Here is an 18,244-nt window from a genome sequence, read left to right as displayed (position 1 = left end):
ACTCAGGAATCAGTTTGAGCTTCTTCTTTTTTCGTTAGAAATAAGCTCGGCCTTTCTTGATTATCTGACATCGAATATATTTAACTAGGCTAACTTTTTAATCTGCCCAATTATTGAGTACCATTTGGCTATCCCTAAGCAAGCCATTACACAACTCAAATACACATGACAATTTAAAATCTATGGAGACAAATACACACTGTATACGACCTATGAGTAACAATTAAGATACAATATACTTGCAGTGTCTCACGGTGAGTTGGTACAATCCCATGTTCCCTAGCATGTGCCAATGTGCGCATACAATTGGTTAGACATCTCTATTTCTATGACCTCTGAAACATGATCATTAATCAATATGTATGCTAGTCAATTACTCCCTCCGTTCCTAAATATAAGTCTTTTAAAAGATTTCACTAGCGTTCTACATACGAAGCAAAATGAGTGAATCTATGCTCTAAAGTATGTCTATATACATTCGTATGTAGTTCATTAGTAAAACCTCTAAAAAGACTTATATTTAGGAACGGAGGGAGTATTTTTTATCCTCATATGAGTTCAGACTAGGGACTTATTTGGAATATTCATTCTTTAGTCGTTACTTATAATTTTCTTTAGAAAGATGAATATGGAGTTCCATAAGCAAGTTACATACTTGCCCATGATTATCCAAGAACATTATTAAATAAATCTTTGAGCATGGTCGAGGGCATATTCCGAACACATTCTTCATCGAGCCTTTTTTAAATAGGGGAGGGAAACTATGCTGGATTGATTCCAGCTTTGGTCAGTTTTCATTTCTTGTATGCAGATTGATTGATGATCCAGTCCATATCTGAATGATCTGAGACTTTGACGATTTGTTGGTTCTAATTCATCTCAACTCTGAAAGAAATTTCGGAGGGTTTGCCCTGCTTGCACCAAGTTATCATACATGCATGCATATATGTCAATATAATATCACAAAGACCAGCAGCTCTTCATTGTCCCTTTCTTTTATTTGACTTTATTTTGAAACTGTCAGCTAGCTAGGCTTGATCTTGGCTCACCCAGAAAAAGGAATCAAGAATTTGTTTAGTCTGTTGGAGTATGTAACAACTAAGGAAAATCGCATAGCTTCATAATTGGATGCATATCCTGACAGGTTTACTAGATGTGCATCAGTCATCAGTGCATCTTGTCCTTGCGTGTATCGGCGTGAGCCGAATTGGACAGCCATTCTTCAGCCTCGGAAACATTGCCCATTTCTCGAGGCTTGAATCGTGGTCTGCCATCTCCCATCTGAAAACATCAGAAATTTTAATCTTACTCTCCAGCTCTATCTGTCTGCCGTGCATCACATAAAGGGACTTGGATTTAGTGTTGAAACCTGAAATTCGTGACAAGGCGATGAAGGAATATTAGCATCATAATCTTGGCAAGGTTCATCCCCAGGCATGTTCTGCTGCCTGCTCCAAATACCAAGAAGCTGTATGGCTTCATATCATCCTGTCCATAGCAACAACATCAGTCTGTCTATATCACAAAACAATATATCTCTACTATAATCTCTTCAGGCTTACAAGAATACATACATTGAACCTGGAAGGATCAAACACCGTCGGATTGTCATAGATGGCTGGATCATAGTGTATGGATCTCGCGTCGACATTCACGATCCAGTCCTTCTTAATGTGGAACCCTGTTGTTATTTGTCTGTGTCAATAGTAGCTTCCAGCAAGGAAAAAGAAAAAATCAGCGAGAATTAGTTACCTGCAACCTGGCAGTCCTTGAGTGCCACCCTTGGAAACCAAGAAACTATGGTGGCCATCCTCAAGGATTCTTTGACTATCTTGTATGCATAGTCCATGGTGTTTAGATGTTGTAGGGTAAGAGGTGCATCATGGTGCTTGGATGCCAGATCCAGCTGAACCGACTGCATGCATACACAGAGAATTGCAATCAAGACATGAACTAACTTATTCTTCATATATGGGATATTATGCTATATATAGATAGATAGATAAGATGATGAGATGAGATGGAATGACCCCTCACTCTTAATTTCTCTTGGAGGTCTGTGTTGTCGCCCAGGTACTTGACCATCCATGTAATTGCTGTTGCTGTTGTCACTTGCCCTGCACTCGGTTACAAACAAGAGTTACCTCATGCACCTGGATTGAAACATTAACCAATCCTTTGCAAGTTAACAACTGAATTACGACTGACATATATCTATACCTGCAATTATGAGTGTCAAAATGTTGTCCAGAATCTGTTCATCCGTGAGCGCTTCTTCAGGTGAATCCATATGGCTCTTGAGAAGAAGGGACTGCAGAAAGTCGTCGCGGTGATCTAGTTTCAGGCCTTTTTCTCTCCTCATGGATATTTCTTGCCTCAGTACATCCATGATCCTTTTCCTTGCCTGGCGCCAAAATAAAAATAAAAATTCGACACCAAGAATCTAGCTAGAAATCATTCCCTTCTTGTGAATTGTACAGTAATTAAAAACATGTATTGTTGTGCGAATCTTGGTATCTAGTCAATCTAGACCGGACAGTGATGGTTTCGAGTGGTGAAAAAGGTAAAAAGAAATAAGCAAAACTGTTCAAACATTAGCAGAAAACAAATTGAGGTACCTGTAGGCCTCTGTAGAACCTTGTTCCAGGCAGCCTGATTGGCAGCGCGAGCATGGCCTGCGTTACGTCCATGACGTCGCTCTGCAGCTGCTCCAGCTTATGTGCATCCTCCTGTGGTCCGATGAGCATCTCGCAGATGGCCCCGAAGGTGACGTCGAGCGCGGCGTCCAGCACGACGGCCCGGCCCTGGCAGCCGTCGGCGAGCAGCCGGGCGGTGATCAGGCGGTCGAATGCGGCGGCGAAGGCGGCCGTGGGCGCGGAGGCGAAGAGGCCCGCGACGGCGCGGCGCATGCGGCGGTGCGCGCCGTGGGAGGTGCAGAGGAGGCTGTGCTCGCCGAGCAGGTCGGCGACGGTGCGCACGTAGCGCTTGGCGAAGTGCGGCGGGTCGGCGGCCAGGAGGCGCGCGGCGGCGGCGCGCGCGCGGGCGGAGAGGAGGAAGACGTGGGTGCGGCCGAAGAGCACGGTCCGGAAGCAGGCGCCGTGCCGGAGCGCGCGCGCGTGGACGAAGTGGTAGAAGCCCCTGCCGCTGCTGTTGTCCGCCAGGAAGGAGAGCGTCTCCGCCCCGACCGCGCCCCGGCACCAGCCGCCGACGCCCCCCGGCGGCGGGCTGTCGCCTTCCTGCCGGAGCTGGGAGGCACGTAGAGCGCGGAGGAGGAGGTAGGCGACGCCGCCGACGGCCGCCGGTACCAACAGCAGGAGCTGTGCGGCCGCAAAGCGCCATGCCAGCTCCGCCGCCGTCGACATCGTCTCCGGCCGGCGCGCGCGAGCTAATGATGCCTAATGTGATCTCACTGGCGCTTGCACTGGCACTGGCAATGGCACTGGCACGCATATCTAAGCAAGCATGCAGGCGCGCCATATATGATCGGGCCGAGCGCAACCGTTCTCCAGATCAATCATGCCGATGGATCCCGGAAGGATACCCGATCTGACGGATTCCGACCGCACTTGCGCTAGTTGCATCGCATCTTCTCTCGCCGCCCTCGCTTGCGTTTCAAGACGAGTATCATTTGATTTGCAAATAGGTGGTACGTTGACGAGATACCGGGTTTCATTCCATTTGCATGCGGAGTGCTGTGTGTCGTCATGATCTTAGCTTCCAGGGCAGCTGGGCAGGCAGGCAGGCAGACATGACCAACCAGCACGAACCAAAGTTCAGTCGGCTTTATCAGTTGGGTTTGCGTTTTCCCATTGACTGAAGGGCCGCATATTCTGGTCTAGTCGAGGGGTATCTCGAGGAAGAGGAACCCAGCCAATTTCCCACTCACTTAACCCAGTGATGACTTGTCGCCCGCGGAAATATGGCCTTCCACCGCCATCATTGTCATCGTCATCACGAGAGTTAATTGCGGAAAACATAGATATTAAAGGCTAGGGTTGCAGAAACCACAACATTTTGTAATTGCGTCCAAAATCATTAATTCTCAGGTTTTGTAAAAAACACTAGTTGATGGTTTTGCCCATGTAATAACGATTATGACATGTGGAGCCCACAAAAGCTGACCTGGCGTGACGCTCAGGATAGACGTCGTTAGGCTTGGAAGTTATCCAGATTTACAAAGCAGTCCGTGTAAAATTACAGGGAGACCTTTCAATTAACAACAAAAAATTGCAATCAAAGGAGCGCTTGCGGACGCGCGCTAAAACAATCACGGAAACATGCCCCACGGTGTGACGTCCGTCCCTAGGGTGACGGTTGGTTTCCTGGCTCGCGAGTCCTAAGGCGATCTAGGGTTGCCTGGCCGCCGCCGTCCCGCCGCTGCGCTGTCGATCTATACCCTGCCTTGGGAGTCTGCGTTGGGGTGTGATTGTCCTCCCTCGACCCTCTCCTCGAACCCATCCACCTCTCAGCCTTTCGTGGGTCTAGGGGCCACGATCGTACACCAAGTCAAAACCCTAGTTCGGTGCCTGTGTGTGCGGTTGGTGTCCTGATGGAGAAGGTTGAAGGATTGCTGCATAATTTGAAGTTGTCGGAGAAGGAGCGGAAGGGGGTCAAGATCGGATGGGCCGGATCAGGGAAGGTGGGGATGGTGGAACCGCAAGCTCTGGCAAAGCTTCTGTCAGAAAAGCCGGTGTTTGTGGAGGCGATGGATGAGACGTTGGGAAGAATTTGGTGCCCGATCAAAGGCCTGGAGTGCAAGGAGGTCGGGGAGAATATTTTCCTCTTCACGTTTGGGCAGGAATCGGGCAAGCGAATGGCTCTAGAAGGGGGGCCGTGGGAGTTTGGGAGTGATTTGTTGGTATTCGAATATTTCATTGCGAGCAAGAGACCGGAAGACTATAACTTTGACACTATCCCTATTTGGGTGAGGATCATGAGGTTGCCACTTGGGATGATGTGTAAGGAGGCTGGTGAGGCGATTGGCTCCTTGATTGGGGAAGTGTAGGAAGTGGAAGCTAGAGCAGATGGAAAAGCTATGGGAAGGTTCCTCAAGGTGAAGGTCCGTATGAATATCAAGGCCCCGTTGATGCGGGGTTTTCGCTGGAGGAGGAGGAGGACGAGGTTGATCAGAAGGAACAGGAAGACCCCCACCGGAAGGAAGAAGCGCTGGATGGGAAGAATTGGTGCCCGTTTGAATATGAACATCTTCCTGACTTCTGCTATGTGTGTGGGATCATAGGGCACACTGATAAGGCATGTGGGGTGAAGCTGAAGAAAGGAGAGAAGCCGCAGTTTGGCCCCCGGCTACGTGCGTTCATCCCTAGACGGGGCGTCCTGGAGAGCAAAAGTAGGGGGGGGGGGGAAATCGATGGGGGGCTGGGGGCCGTAGCTTTGGAGGGAAGAGTTCAACATGTTGGGGTCGCCGTAGTCTATCGGGGAGTGATGGCCCGTCTTGGGGTAAGGACAGGAGCAGTGGTGCTGAGCGCAATGAAGGCGATGAGAAGGGGCAGGAGGTGACGAGTCCGATAAAGAAACCGGCGTGTGCACGGGAGACGGAGGTGGTTAAGCAGCCGACTTTCCCGGCCGGCGAGAAGGGCACCGAGGAGAGAGGGAGAGTTAGTGCGGAGCGTAGCAATATGAAGGGGGCTGACGAAGTGGATTGCGGGTTGGTGAATGATGCGCTGCCGCAGGGTAACATGCTGGTTGATGATGAGGGAGTTAGAGCGAGTACTGGCTACATACTGGCAGAACATGATCCCGCAAGGGACAAGGGTGTGGAGAACAAAGGGAAGGGAAAGAAAGCTGGTACATTCAAACGAGCGAAGGGGGGAGGAAGGTTGGAGAGGTGTTTACCGAAGGAGTAGGCGGACATCAGGTAGCGATCACTGGTACGAAGCGTGGTGGTGATCACATGGAACTGGATGAGTCAAAAGAGCACAAGAAGAAGAAGGTTGAGCAGGGTCAGACCATTGATGCAGTTATGAACGCGGGGTTGCCGGGACAACCCTGCGAGCCCCAATGAAGCTATGTGCGTGGAACTGCCGGGGTTTGGGGAATGGCCCGGCAGTTCGTAGCCTTCTGAAGTTGCAGAAGGAGTAGGACCCCGACATTCTTTTTCTATCGGAAACAACACTAGACAGAGGGAGGATGGGCAAGTTCAGAGACCAGCTGGGTCTGTATCACATGGTGGTGCAGGACAACGTCGGCAAGAGTGGAGGTTTGGCATTGTTCTGGAGGAAAGGAATCAAGCTTACAGTCCGCTGGAAAGGCAGGATGCATATTGATGCTATAGTTGAGGAGAAGGATGGTTTCAAGTGGCGTCTTACAGGGATATATGGGGAGTCGCATACGGATAGGAAGGTGGAGACGTGGAGGCTGCTGCGGACTCTTCATCACCAACTGGCGCTGCCCTGGGTCTGCTTGGGCGATTTCAATGAAATTTTATTTAGCCATGAAAAACAGGGGGGTGTCCCGCGTGATCATAGAATGATGCAAAACTTTCGGAATGCCCTAGAATTTTGTAACCTGCATGACCTTGGTTTTGGCGGTGATGTTTTCACCTGGAGGAATAAAAACTACCGAGTTGATGGATATATCCGAGAGCGTCTGGACCGTGTTGTTGCTAACCCGGGCTGGTGTACCCGATTTCCAGCGTATAAAGTCATGAATGGGGATCCTTATCACTCTGATCACCGCTCGGTGGTGTTATCACGAGATGGAAGCCCGAGAGTGCAATGCTTGGCTGTCGGCCCATGGCTACCACGCTTTGAGGCGAAGTGGCTGCTCGAAGAGGACTGTGATAGTATTGTGGAGAACACATGGGGAAAGGCTATGAACCCTACTGTTAAGAACAGACTAGCGGAGGTCATGGGAGCCCTTAGCAATTGGAATCGGGAGGTGTTGGGGGACTTAAGGAAGCGGATGAAGAAGATTAAAGCTGAGTTGGAGGCCATTCGAAAGGAACCGATCTCGGATCACCAAGCCAGAAAAGAACAAACGCTGAGTTTCAAACTTGAACGCCTTGAAGAGCAGGAGAACCTAGTATGGCGTCAGCGTGCACATGCTAATTGGCTTACTAAGGGTGATCGTAACACGCGGTATTTCCACGCGTATGCATCGGAGAGAAAGAAGCAGAATTTCCTAACACGACTGAAAAGAGAAGATGGAGTGGTGGTGGAGGATGTGGAGGGCATGAAAAGCCTCATTACTAACTATTTTACCTCCTTATTTACCCCCATGGTAGGTGCGGACGCGTCCTCTATTCTTGAGCACATCTCCCAAAGTTACACCCCTGATGAATGGTGTACTGACTGCGGAGTTCACCGCGGAGGAGGTCAAGGAGGCGCTGGACAGTATTGGTGATCTGAAAGCCCATGGTGTGGACGGTCGACCTGCGATTTTCTACAAACACTACTGGCACCTAGTTGGTGATGATGTGACCCGCGAGGTGTTGCATGTGTTGCGAGGCGACATCTTACCGGAGGGATGGAACGACACCCTAGTGGTTCTTATCCCCAAGGTTCAAAACCCGGAAACGATGAAGGATCTACGCCCGATTAGCCTTTGCAACATAGTCTATAAGCTGGTGTCTAAGGTGTTAGCTAATAGACTCAAATGCATCTTGGGGGAAGTTATCTCACCAAACCAAAGTGCCTTCGTGCCAGGGAGGCTCATCTCGGATAACACTATCTTAGCATATGAGATGACACATTTTCTAAAGAGGAAGAGGTCGGGAAGCAGTGTCTATGCTGCTCTTAAGCTGGATATGAGCAAAGCCTATGATCGTGTCGAGTGGGACTTCCTCGAGACGGTGATGACACGGCTAGGGTTTGCCCCAAGTTTTGTGGGACTGGTCAGTAAATGTATTCGAACGGTGCGATTCCAGTTCAAGGTCAATGGGGAGTATACGGAACAGGTGATCCCGGGTAGAGGACTGCGCCAAGGTGACCCGATCTTGCCGTATCTTTTCCTCCTGTGCGCTGAAGGACTTTCGGCTCTGTTGCAACAAGCGGAGGATAATGGTCAGCTTCATGGGATCCAGGTGGTTCCAGCCGCGCCAACGGTTAGTCATCTCCTCTTCGTGGACGATTCACTATTGTTGTTCGAGGCCACCCCGGAGAGCATTGAGGTCATTAACAAGATACTGCAAGTGTATGAGCGTGGCTCCGGGCAAATGATTAACAGGGACAAGTCTGCAGTGCTTTTCAGTCAGAATGTATCGCACCAGTGGAAGCAGCAGATGTTAGCACTGCTTGGTTTGAACTCGGAAGGGGAGCATGGAAAGTACCTTGGTTTACCTAGCTATGTCGGGCAATCACGACGAAAGTGTTTTGAATACCTTAGGGACCGTATTTGGGAGATCCTGAAGGGTTGGAAAATCAAGCTACTGACAAAGGCAGGGAAGGAGGTACTTATCAAAGCTGTAATTCAGGCGGTGCCCACATATGCTATGGGATGCTTTGATCTTACGAAAGCATTGTGTGATAGCATAGGTCAGATGGTATGCCAGTTCTGGTGGGCAAACCAGGATGAAGAGGACTGGCACCATTGGGTAAGCTGGGAGAAGATGATGTTACCAAAGGTGCAGGGGGGGTTTGGGCTTTCGGGACCTACACTCCTTCAACATGTCTCTGTTGGCACGCCAGATTTGGAGAATCATCCAGGTGCCTGAATCCTTGTGTGCCCGTGTCCTCCAAGCGAAGTACTTCCCTCACGGTGACGTGCTGCAAGCTACTACTCAACCTGGTATGAGCTATGTGTGGAGGAGCTTGCTGCAAGGGGTGGAGGTAGTGAAAGCTGGCATGATCTGGAGGGTTGGATCCGGCGATAATATCAACATCTGGTCAGACCCTTGGCTTCCCTCTAGCGACACCCGTCAACCCCGCACCTTACAGGGACCACATCTGCTAACGAAGGTATCCGAACTCCTTGATCCGACAACTAATACATGGGACGAGCAGCTGGTGCGCCAAACTTTCTGTCCTGCAGTTGTGGCAGACCCGGTGCCCAGCCCGTGTCCATCATTTTATGTGGCGCCTAGCACACAATAGCCACCCGCTACTCCGTAATGTTGAACGCCTGGGAGTGGAGCTTGATACGAAATGCCTCATGTGTTGCCGCCTACCTGAGGATGGAGCCCATCTCTTTTTAAAGTGTAAACAGGTGAAACAAGTATGGAGGGTGGGAGGTATGGAACGGATATGGCGAGAGCTGCTGATGTGCCACAATCCAAAGGACATGCTGATCACCATCTTCAGATTGCAGGAAACGCAGAAATTGTGGGTGATTTGCTTTCTATGGAGTTGGTGGTCGGAGAGGAATAGTGTAAATCATAAAAAGGGGTGACGGTCAGCAGAAGTGTTGGGAGCACTGATCAACTCCACGACCAGGGAATGGGTGGAGTTTCTGGGGAAGAAACAACCCAAGCCGAAGTGTATGGAGCGATGGCAGCCTCCACCTGAAGAAGTTATTAAGATCAACCTGGACGCCTCTTACAATGCCAGCACTGGAGATGGAGGCTGGGGCGCTGTCACCCGTGACCATGAAGGAGTCATGGTTGGTTTGGCGGCAGGGCGACTAGCCCACCTGACAGACCCGCTCCAAGCAGAAACAGAAGCTTTGCGGCATGCGATCGACTTTGCCGAGGATCAGGGGATGGGTCGGGTTATTTTCGAGATGGACTGTTCCAACCTCCAGCAGGCTATCTCTTCTACTGCGCAGGATCGGGGACCGTTGGATATCCTCTTCCGTGAGGCTAAATTCCGTCTGCAATTCGGCTTTATGGAGTGGCAGGTTGTGTACTCTCCTCGTATGTGTAACACCGCATCGCATGTGCTGGCGGCGGGTGGTATGGTGGGAGCCTTTGATAGCCGAGTGTGGCAATCTAACTTCCCGAATGATGTAACTCATGCTGTGGCCGCTGATTTGGCTGGTCCACCGTAATATTGGAATGCAAGGTGTTCCACTTAAAAATAATTGCAATCAGTCCTTTGGCCGAGTGCGCGTGGAGGTACTCTGCCTCCTCGGTGTGGCTGGCCGGCACGTCACGACGGCGCTGGAGCATGGCGTGCCACAAGGAGAACTGCCGTCGCAGAGCTTCTGGATAAGTTGGCCTCGCCAGCGTCCCCACGAGCACGCCGACGGTCGCCGGATTGGCCATGGCCTCGAGAACCTCCGTCGACGCCGGTCAGATTCCGTCGTAACTCTACGTGGTGCGGGTGCAGGTGCTGGAGAGGAGGTCAGAGATGGAGGTCGCCCTCCCCCTCCATGCTGCTATTGACCAAGGCTACGATAGAGCTCATCGACCTCCCCCTCCATGTTGTTTGTGTTGCTGACGTCCGTGCCACCTGTTCCCGCGAGGTCGAGCGAACTCGACGGCCGGACCCCTGGCGAGCGCTCGGACTAAGAGAGCGACCACGCGGTGGATGCATCCTCGCCGGATCCTGGGAGCTGCGACCCGATGCTTGGCGACAACGGCGACCCGATGTGGTGGCAGGGGACGGAGGGGCGGCGATGTGAGATGGGGCGGCGGCGTGAGCAGGGACGGCTGCCCGATGGCGTGAGCAAGGGCGGCTGGCCGATGATGGGGTTGTACATTAGGGGTAGGCTTATGACCCGCGTCCTAGCTCATCTAGGACCCCATACGGACATTAGTGTCCTACAAGTCATCGTTGAAGCCTCGACCTCATTCAGTTCGACAACCATCACTCGGCCAGCTCAGAGTCATTCGGTCTGCTTAGAGTCACTCGGAGAACCTTGTGTCATTCGGAGGCATCTCGTCACTTAGTCCACAACAAGGTGAAGGCACCGAAGAGGCAACAACGGCTAAGGATTTAATCCATCACATGAAGTGAAGTGAAAACCTGCGTTACCAGTAACGCCAAGAGTTAAGGCTATCGTTTCTAGTAACTTCCTTCTTAGTTACCATTTATTGCCTTGTAATGATGCTCAACCGGTCGTGGCAGCCACTATATAAGCCACTCCCACACACCAACTCAATGGTTCAACACTTGTAATCTTCTACACCCCCATAAGAAAACACTAGCCCCAGGGCTCGAGACGTAGGGCTGTTACCACTTTCGAGTGGGGCCTGAACTCATAAATCCGAGTGCATCCTCTGCGCGTAGATAGACTTTGCCCCTTAGTTCATACCCCTGGTACTATTGTCAGGATCATTCCCACGACAGTTGGCGCCCACAGTGGGGCTGCGTGTCTAACAAATCCAGCGCAGTTGGAGATTTTTCACATTTTCGTCAACATGATGACACTCGGTGAAGAGACCCTCTTCGGTTCCCTCAGCTTCATCGTCGACGACTCCGCGTGGCTGCAGGATGCGCCACTGGACACCGACGCCCTCCCCGCGCGAGGTACGTCGCATTTCAGCGCAGTAGCGCATGGAGTGCTGATCTGGTAGCCATCGGTGCCGTATCATTCGGCATCGCCACGTCCAGTTGCTGTCCGCCGCAAGCGCTCTGGACGCTCGCGGATGCAGCGATGGATCAAGCACGCTATGGCCAATCAGGCCATCTCTGGACAGGTGGCCATGCTCAACTCAGATGAGCCCACCGTCAGCCTCTTCCCTTCGTCGAGCGAGGGGTCACTCGACAACTCTGAGTGCGACAGCAGCAGGGTGCAGCTGAGATCCTGATGGCCGACACCAACAGGGGAGGCAGCCCCGATCACGCCATGGAGAATTCTCTCGAGCTTGACGGCAGAGAGTGTCGCCATGGCGACCGCAACCACCAGGTTCTGCAGCCGCTCATCGAGCAGCAGCGGGAGGAACCCCGGCAGAGGAACGATCAAGGCCTTCGCACCCCCATCACCGGGAACCCCCCGAAGGAGATCGTGCTTGAAAACGCGTGACTAGCCAACCTGGACGAACGCGAGCGCCTCGAGTGGCTCCCACGTTCCCTCGATGCTTGGGCTGCGAGAGATCAGCCAAGCTCCAGTCGCAGCCGCAAGCAGTTGTTTCCGGACGACCCCGCACGCCAAATAGAGGTGATGCGGACTACTCTGCTAAACCTGGCCGCCGCCAATTGGATTGCTGATTCCATTCAGCCAAGTGATAGCGCGCCCGGGGAAGGCATTCGGTAGATCCAAGCTCTACTTAAGACGACCCTACAACAGAATTCCGAAGTGTCGCAGTCGCGACACCGCATTCACAGCAAGTTCGTCCAGGCGGATATCGTACAGTCGGCTCATAACCCGCACGTGAACATGCAACACCAAAGGTCTCCTCCTCTTCCGAGAGGCCCACAGGGAGATCGGAGGCAAGGTCATCGGGACCGAAGCAGGTCATCCCCTCAGGGGAATGGCTCACTCGGTCGTCGTCCTAACGACCGTAGGCCAAGTCCCAATCAGCGTCAGGGTCATGAGGGTGGCGACTACCGGGCCCCCGAGTTCAATGCTCGGTACATCATCACGCAAGAAGTGATCGATCAATCGCGAGCTGGTCGTGGAGTGTGTGGACTCGAGTGCTTCGTCCGACACATCCGAGAGGCGGAAATCCCTTCCAACTACCGGTTGGCCTCGGGGATCGGCAAATTCAATGGCGAGTCGAAGCTAGAGACTTGGCTGGAAGAGTACCGAGTGGTTGTCCAGATCAACGACGATGACGACTACGTCACGATGAAGCATCTGCCCCTCATGTTTGAGGGGTCCACAAGGGCGTGGCTCAACCAGCTGCCCCCAGCAGCATCCACAGCTGGTTAGATCTCGTGTGAGTTTCACCAAGACATTCGAGGGCACGTACAAGCGCCCAGGCGGACTGACAGAGCTGCAACACTGTGGTCGAAAGACCAACGAGACTCTTCGAGAGTACATCCAGCGGTGGACCACTCTCCACAACACCGTTGAGAACGTCACCAAGCACCAGGCCGTGTGCGCTTTCAAAGCGGGCACTTGGTATCAGGAGCTCATCCTCAAGTTCAGCCGATCGGGGGACCTGTCCCTCGGTAGATCCATTGAGATCTCCAATCGGTACGCGAATGGTGAGCAAGAAGACCGCCTCCGCAGCGGCAAGGGCCGAACCAATGAAACCCCTTAGTTGGGTAGTGCTGGAAAGAAGCAAAAGCGAAAAGGCGACCCATCGGGTAAAGCCGAAGTAGGTGCTGTCTGAGGACAGGGCCAAAGCAAAACCAAGAAGAAGAAGGACTGGCCTAGCAAGAAGAAAGCCGAGTCAAAGAGCAATCTGTTAGACCAGCCGCATCCGATTCATTCTCGCAAAGACGAGGAGGGGGAGACTATCCCGCCAATCATACGGCTTGTGAATGCCAACTGCTCCAGACGGAGATGGGCGGAGAGACCTCCAGATACAAGGAGGATGAGGACGACCCTGCGGATGCCTCCGGGTATCCTAATATTCACGCGACTCTCATGATCTTCGCCGACGTGGAGATCAAGAGCCAATTGAAAGTTATCAATCGGGAGGTGAACATGGCAGCCCCGGCTATCACAAAGTACCTCAACTGGGCAAATACGCCCATCACCTTCGACCAGTCGGACCACCCCGCCTGCATAGCCACCCTCGAGAGGCAGGCGCACGTGGTTGACCCCGCAGTCAACAGGTTCCGACTGCGGTAAGTCCTCATGGACCGAGGCAGCAGCCTCAATATCATCTACGTGGACACTCTCAAGGCCATGGACATCCCGCTGTCCAAGCTGAGCAAGAGCAACATGAAGTTCCACGGGGTCATCACCGGGAAGAAAGCCGAGTCACTCAGTCAGATCACTCTGAGCGTTGTATTCGGCAGCGAGATTTTTTTCGCAAGGAGAGGTTGACCTTTGAGGTGGCCGACTTTCGCAGCGCCTATCATGCCATCCTGGGTAGGCCCGCCAATACACATTTCATGGCACGACCATGTTATGTGTATCTTAAAATTAAGATGCCAGGTCCGAAAGGTGTGATCATGATGACTGGCAATCAGAAGGTCGCTGAAGAGTGCCTCCAGCAAGGCTCTAGGATCGCCAACGAGCAGGTCCTTGCAGCCGAGCTTGATGGGTACAAAAAGGTGGTGGACACCGCAGATCTTCTCAAGTCGAAGCAGCCAACCACTGAATCCGCCTTTCAGTCGGCTGCGAGACGAAGTAGGTTCGGGTCCACCCTACCGATCCGAGTGCTGCTACGACCAACATCTCCACCTCACTTGGAGACAAATAGGAAGCCGAGCTCATTCAGTTCCTCCGTGAGAACTGGGACATCTTCACACGGAAGACGTCTGACATGCCGGGGATCCCTAGGGAGCTGGCTGAGCATCACCTCCGAGTGGACCCGAAGATCAAGTTTGTCAAGGAACGCCTGCACCGCTCCTCCGTGCAGAAGCGTAAGGCAATCAGCGAGGAGATCGCTCGACTCCTAGCTGTCGAGTTCATCCGTGACGTCTAACACTCTGAGTGGTTGGTGAATGTGGTCCTGGTGCCGAAGAAGAACAATACACTCCAAATGTGTATTGAGTTCAAGCACCTCAATCGGGCCTGCGCGAAGGACCACTTCCCTTTGCCTCGCATAGATCAAATAGTAGATTCTACTGCTGGATGTGAACGCCTCTTGTTCCTGGATGCGTACTTCGGTACCACCAGATCCGAATCTATGGACCGGATGTAATAAAGACAGCCTTCATCACCCCATTCGGGTGTTTTTGTTACATCAAGATGCCATTCGGTCTCAAAAACGCTGGAGCTATATTCCAGCGTATGATTAAAAAATGTCTGTAGAAACAAATCAGTCGGAATGTCGAAGCGTACATGGACGACATCGTGGTCAAGTCGAGGAAAGGTTCTGAACTCCTCGCCAACCTTGCCGAAACCTTCGCCAACCTACAATGCTTCAGGATCAAGCTCAACCCGGCCAAGTGCACCTTCGGCGTACTGGTTGGTAAGTTACTCGGTTTCCTCGTTTTCGAGCAAGGGATCGATGCTAATCCCGACAAGATCGGAGCCATCATCCAGATAAGACGGCCAGAGCACATCCACAATGTGCAAAGGCTTACGGGCTAACTCGCGGCCCTCAGTCGCTTCATCTCGTGACTCGGTGAGAAGGCCCTGCCTCTCTACCGATTGATGAAGAAATCCGACAGGTTCGAGTGGGCTGATGAAGCGCATGTCGCATTCGACCACCTCAAGGCCCTTCTTTCCACCCAGTCAGTGTTGGCTGCTCCGAGTAGCCAGGAGCCCTTGCTCCTGTACATTGCTACCACTAGGCAAGTGGTTAGCACCGTATTCACCATGGAGCGGGAAGAATCGGGCAAAGCTTACAAAGTACAAAGGCCAATCTACTACATTTTCGAAGTGTTGACCCCTTCAAAACAGAGGTATCCGCACTATCAGAAGCTGGTCTATGGGATCTACCTGTCTGTGAAAAAGGCGGTCCACTATTTCCAAGATCACTTGGTCACTGTCATCAGCGACGCTCCCCTAGCAGAAATTATGTACAATCGGGATGCTACTGGCTGAGTGGCCAAATGGGCGATTGAGCTCTTGCCATTGGAGATCAAGTTCGAAGACAAGAAATCAATCAAGTCTCAAGCCATGGTGGATTTCCTTGCCGAGTGGGTAGAGAAAGAGCAGCCTGAACCAGTCGTCCCCGAGCATTGGACTATTGTGACAGCCCGAGACCGACGTTCTAGAAGATCCCCCTTTTATTCTGTTCTCGGCGTGTGGTTTGTTTGTCTGTCGCATTCATCATCGCATCATGCGCATCATCCGCATTGCATCAGCATCCCGTTGCTGCGAGTTTTCAAAAGTTGCATCCCTTAGTAGTTGCTGGTTCTCTCCGTTCTCGTCGTTGCTCGTGTTTAGCCCGACCACACTCGCACGCGCCCGCGGCATCGTCAAAATCTTGTTATTAAAAGTGTGTGTAAAACTTTCTCTGATTGGGTTGGAACTTGGCGTGCGGTCTTAATATATTATAGGTAGGCCGCCCGTCAAATTTCGTCGCAATCGGAGTCCGTCTGGTACCCGAACGGTCGACCGTAGCGGCACCGTATTCGGTCAATCATCAGACGTTTTATCGGTGTTTTAAATTACGTTGCCGGGTGCCGTTTTCCCTCTCATCTCCAGCTAACCTACTCTACACGGCCACTTAGCCCGTCCCGCGTTCGAGATCGTTCGGTTCCGATCACACGGTTGAAACAGGGGCGGAATTCTGCTAAACTTGCCCCCCACTTGTTATAAATAGACCTCCGAGGAATTTTAGACAACAAACCCTAACCCCCCTCGGGATCCACGCCCCTCAAACTCTAACCGCGCAGCCTCTCTCCTCCCTCCAGCCGCTGGGCCCGCGAAGCCCATCCGGGGCCCGCCCGAGCCCGGATCGCCCCACCTCCTCCGTCGCAGCAGCCTCGCGCCACCGCTCTCCCGCAGCCGCCCTGAGCCGCCCATGCCGCGCCCCGTTTGCTGCCTCGCGCACGCGCACTCATGCGCCCCCACAGCCCTATCGCCGGACCACCGCACCCCCTTGCTGGTCGCCGGAGCTCCCCCAGCCCCCCTCGCCCTGTTCTCCCTCTCTTCTTGTTCCCCGTGCACCTCTAATCTCCCTCTCCCCGTTCTGCAGGTCCGGGCCATGGCTGGCCGAAGCTCGCCTCGCCGGTATCCGCCCTGAGCTGCCGGATCCGCCGGACCCTAGGCTCCCGCCCCACCCTCCGCCTTCGTCCGACCCCGCCGGCACCCCCCGCCGCCGTTGTCCTGCCGCAGGCCACCGGGACGAGCCGATGCCCCCACGTTCGATCTGGAACGGGGATCCAGATCCATCCCGAGCGTGTAGGCCACGCTGACCGGCTAGGTGGGCTACCGCGGCTCGACAGCGCCTCGTGGCCTCGCTCGCCTCCAGCAGTCGCATGGGTCCGGCCTGCCAGGCCGCCACGCCGGCCCATCTCCTCGAGCTGGTCCAGCCCCATCTCCTGGGCCAGGTCCAGCGCCTCCTCTAGCCTGCCTCCTCACCTCCGGCTGGGCCGAAGCCCACAAGGTGAGCGCCACCTCTCTATCCAACGCCCTGTGCACGTTTTAGTTATCTTGCGCATGCACCGATTTGGCCCGGTAGTTATTATTATAGGTTTTTCGGATTTATTAATTTCAGGAATATTAGATATTTCAAACGCCCGTATTTAATTAACCAAGCGTCAGATCGAGATGATCTATATATGAAACTTATGTAGTTTTTCGTTTAGATTAATATTTTGCAACTTGCATGCATGTTTGACATAGTTTGACCCGCCGAATGCCTAGTTTTGCGTGCTGTCCTAATAGGGGTTTTATTCCGCAGTTATTTTCGTGCGTGTCCGGATTGCCCGAACTCCGTAGTTTAAATGCTCATATTTTTAGGGACCCTTTGCCATGTATTTTAGAGTAGTTGTTTGTATTTTTGCATGTAGGATTCCGTAGCTAGTTTGCTATATCGTGTTTAGGACATATTCTCGCATATTCGTGTGGCGATATTATTGTTGTGCAACCCCACATGTTATATATGTTTTCGGGGTAGAAAAATCCATAGAATTTAACTGTGCATTTAGTTTTAGCTTTTGAGTAAGTTAGTTCGCATGATATTTTGCCATGTTGCCCTTTTGTTTATTTTGTGGGATTTAATCCGTGCATGATATGAATTAGTTTTGAACTAGAGATGTGTCCTTGGATGTGTAGACTAGCCCCTGGTAATTTTGGTTGCAATAGAAATCCATGTTTAGGTGTGGTTTGCTTGCTCTCAACTTGCTAGAAAATAGTGCTGATTTGGAGTTGCTGAAATATTTCTAAGTTTGAAATCTGCTATATTTTGTTGCTGTCTTTGCATGAGTTTATCCGGTGATCTGTAGCTCTTTTGAGGTTGGTGCAATGGAGCATGCTGTAAATTTTCATGCCATTTCGATTCATGTAGCTTATGGTTTTGCTGCTGTTAATAGGCCTTCAGATCGAAAACTGCACTGTCATAAACTGTGTTTTTCACTAAGTCTGAAACTGTGTGTGAGAAGCCATTTTGTGAGTTCTTTTCCTAGTGTTCCATGCTTCCACGCTAGATGTTATTAGTTGTATGTTGTAGTGCATCTTGACCTCTATTGCCTCATGCCTTATTTGAGCATTTTGGATTTGTATAGCTCGTAGTTGTGGGGTGTAGAAAATGATATGTGGCTGATTTTGGCAGTTTGTAGTGATTTCTTGCTTAGCTCGTAGTTGCTGAACCGTTGCTCCGTTTTGATCGCGTCCTATATAAAACTTGATTAGAATCTCGTGTAGTTTCATAATATCTTGATGGTTGTGT

General features: G+C 51.9%; 1 pseudogene across 1 annotated transcript; it reads right to left on the bottom strand.

Annotated features, from left to right (window-relative positions):
* Positions 1-958: 958 nt before the first annotated feature.
* Positions 959-3,791, bottom strand: LOC123411003 (annotated as a pseudogene). The gene is made up of 7 exons (XR_006613157.1): positions 2,619-3,791; positions 2,221-2,404; positions 2,038-2,117; positions 1,753-1,915; positions 1,575-1,681; positions 1,370-1,488; positions 959-1,281 (listed from the first exon to the last, which is right to left on the bottom strand). The product of XR_006613157.1 is annotated as a cytochrome P450 85A1-like (transcript).
* Between the last annotated feature and the right edge of the window lie 14,453 nt (positions 3,792-18,244).

The sequence above is a fragment of the Hordeum vulgare genome, chromosome 1H (genome assembly GCF_904849725.1).
Source record: "Hordeum vulgare subsp. vulgare chromosome 1H, MorexV3_pseudomolecules_assembly, whole genome shotgun sequence".
Lineage (NCBI taxonomy): Eukaryota > Viridiplantae > Streptophyta > Magnoliopsida > Poales > Poaceae > Hordeum > Hordeum vulgare.
Note: the sequence above shows the minus strand (reverse complement) of the source record. Positions and strands in the feature narration are given on the sequence as shown.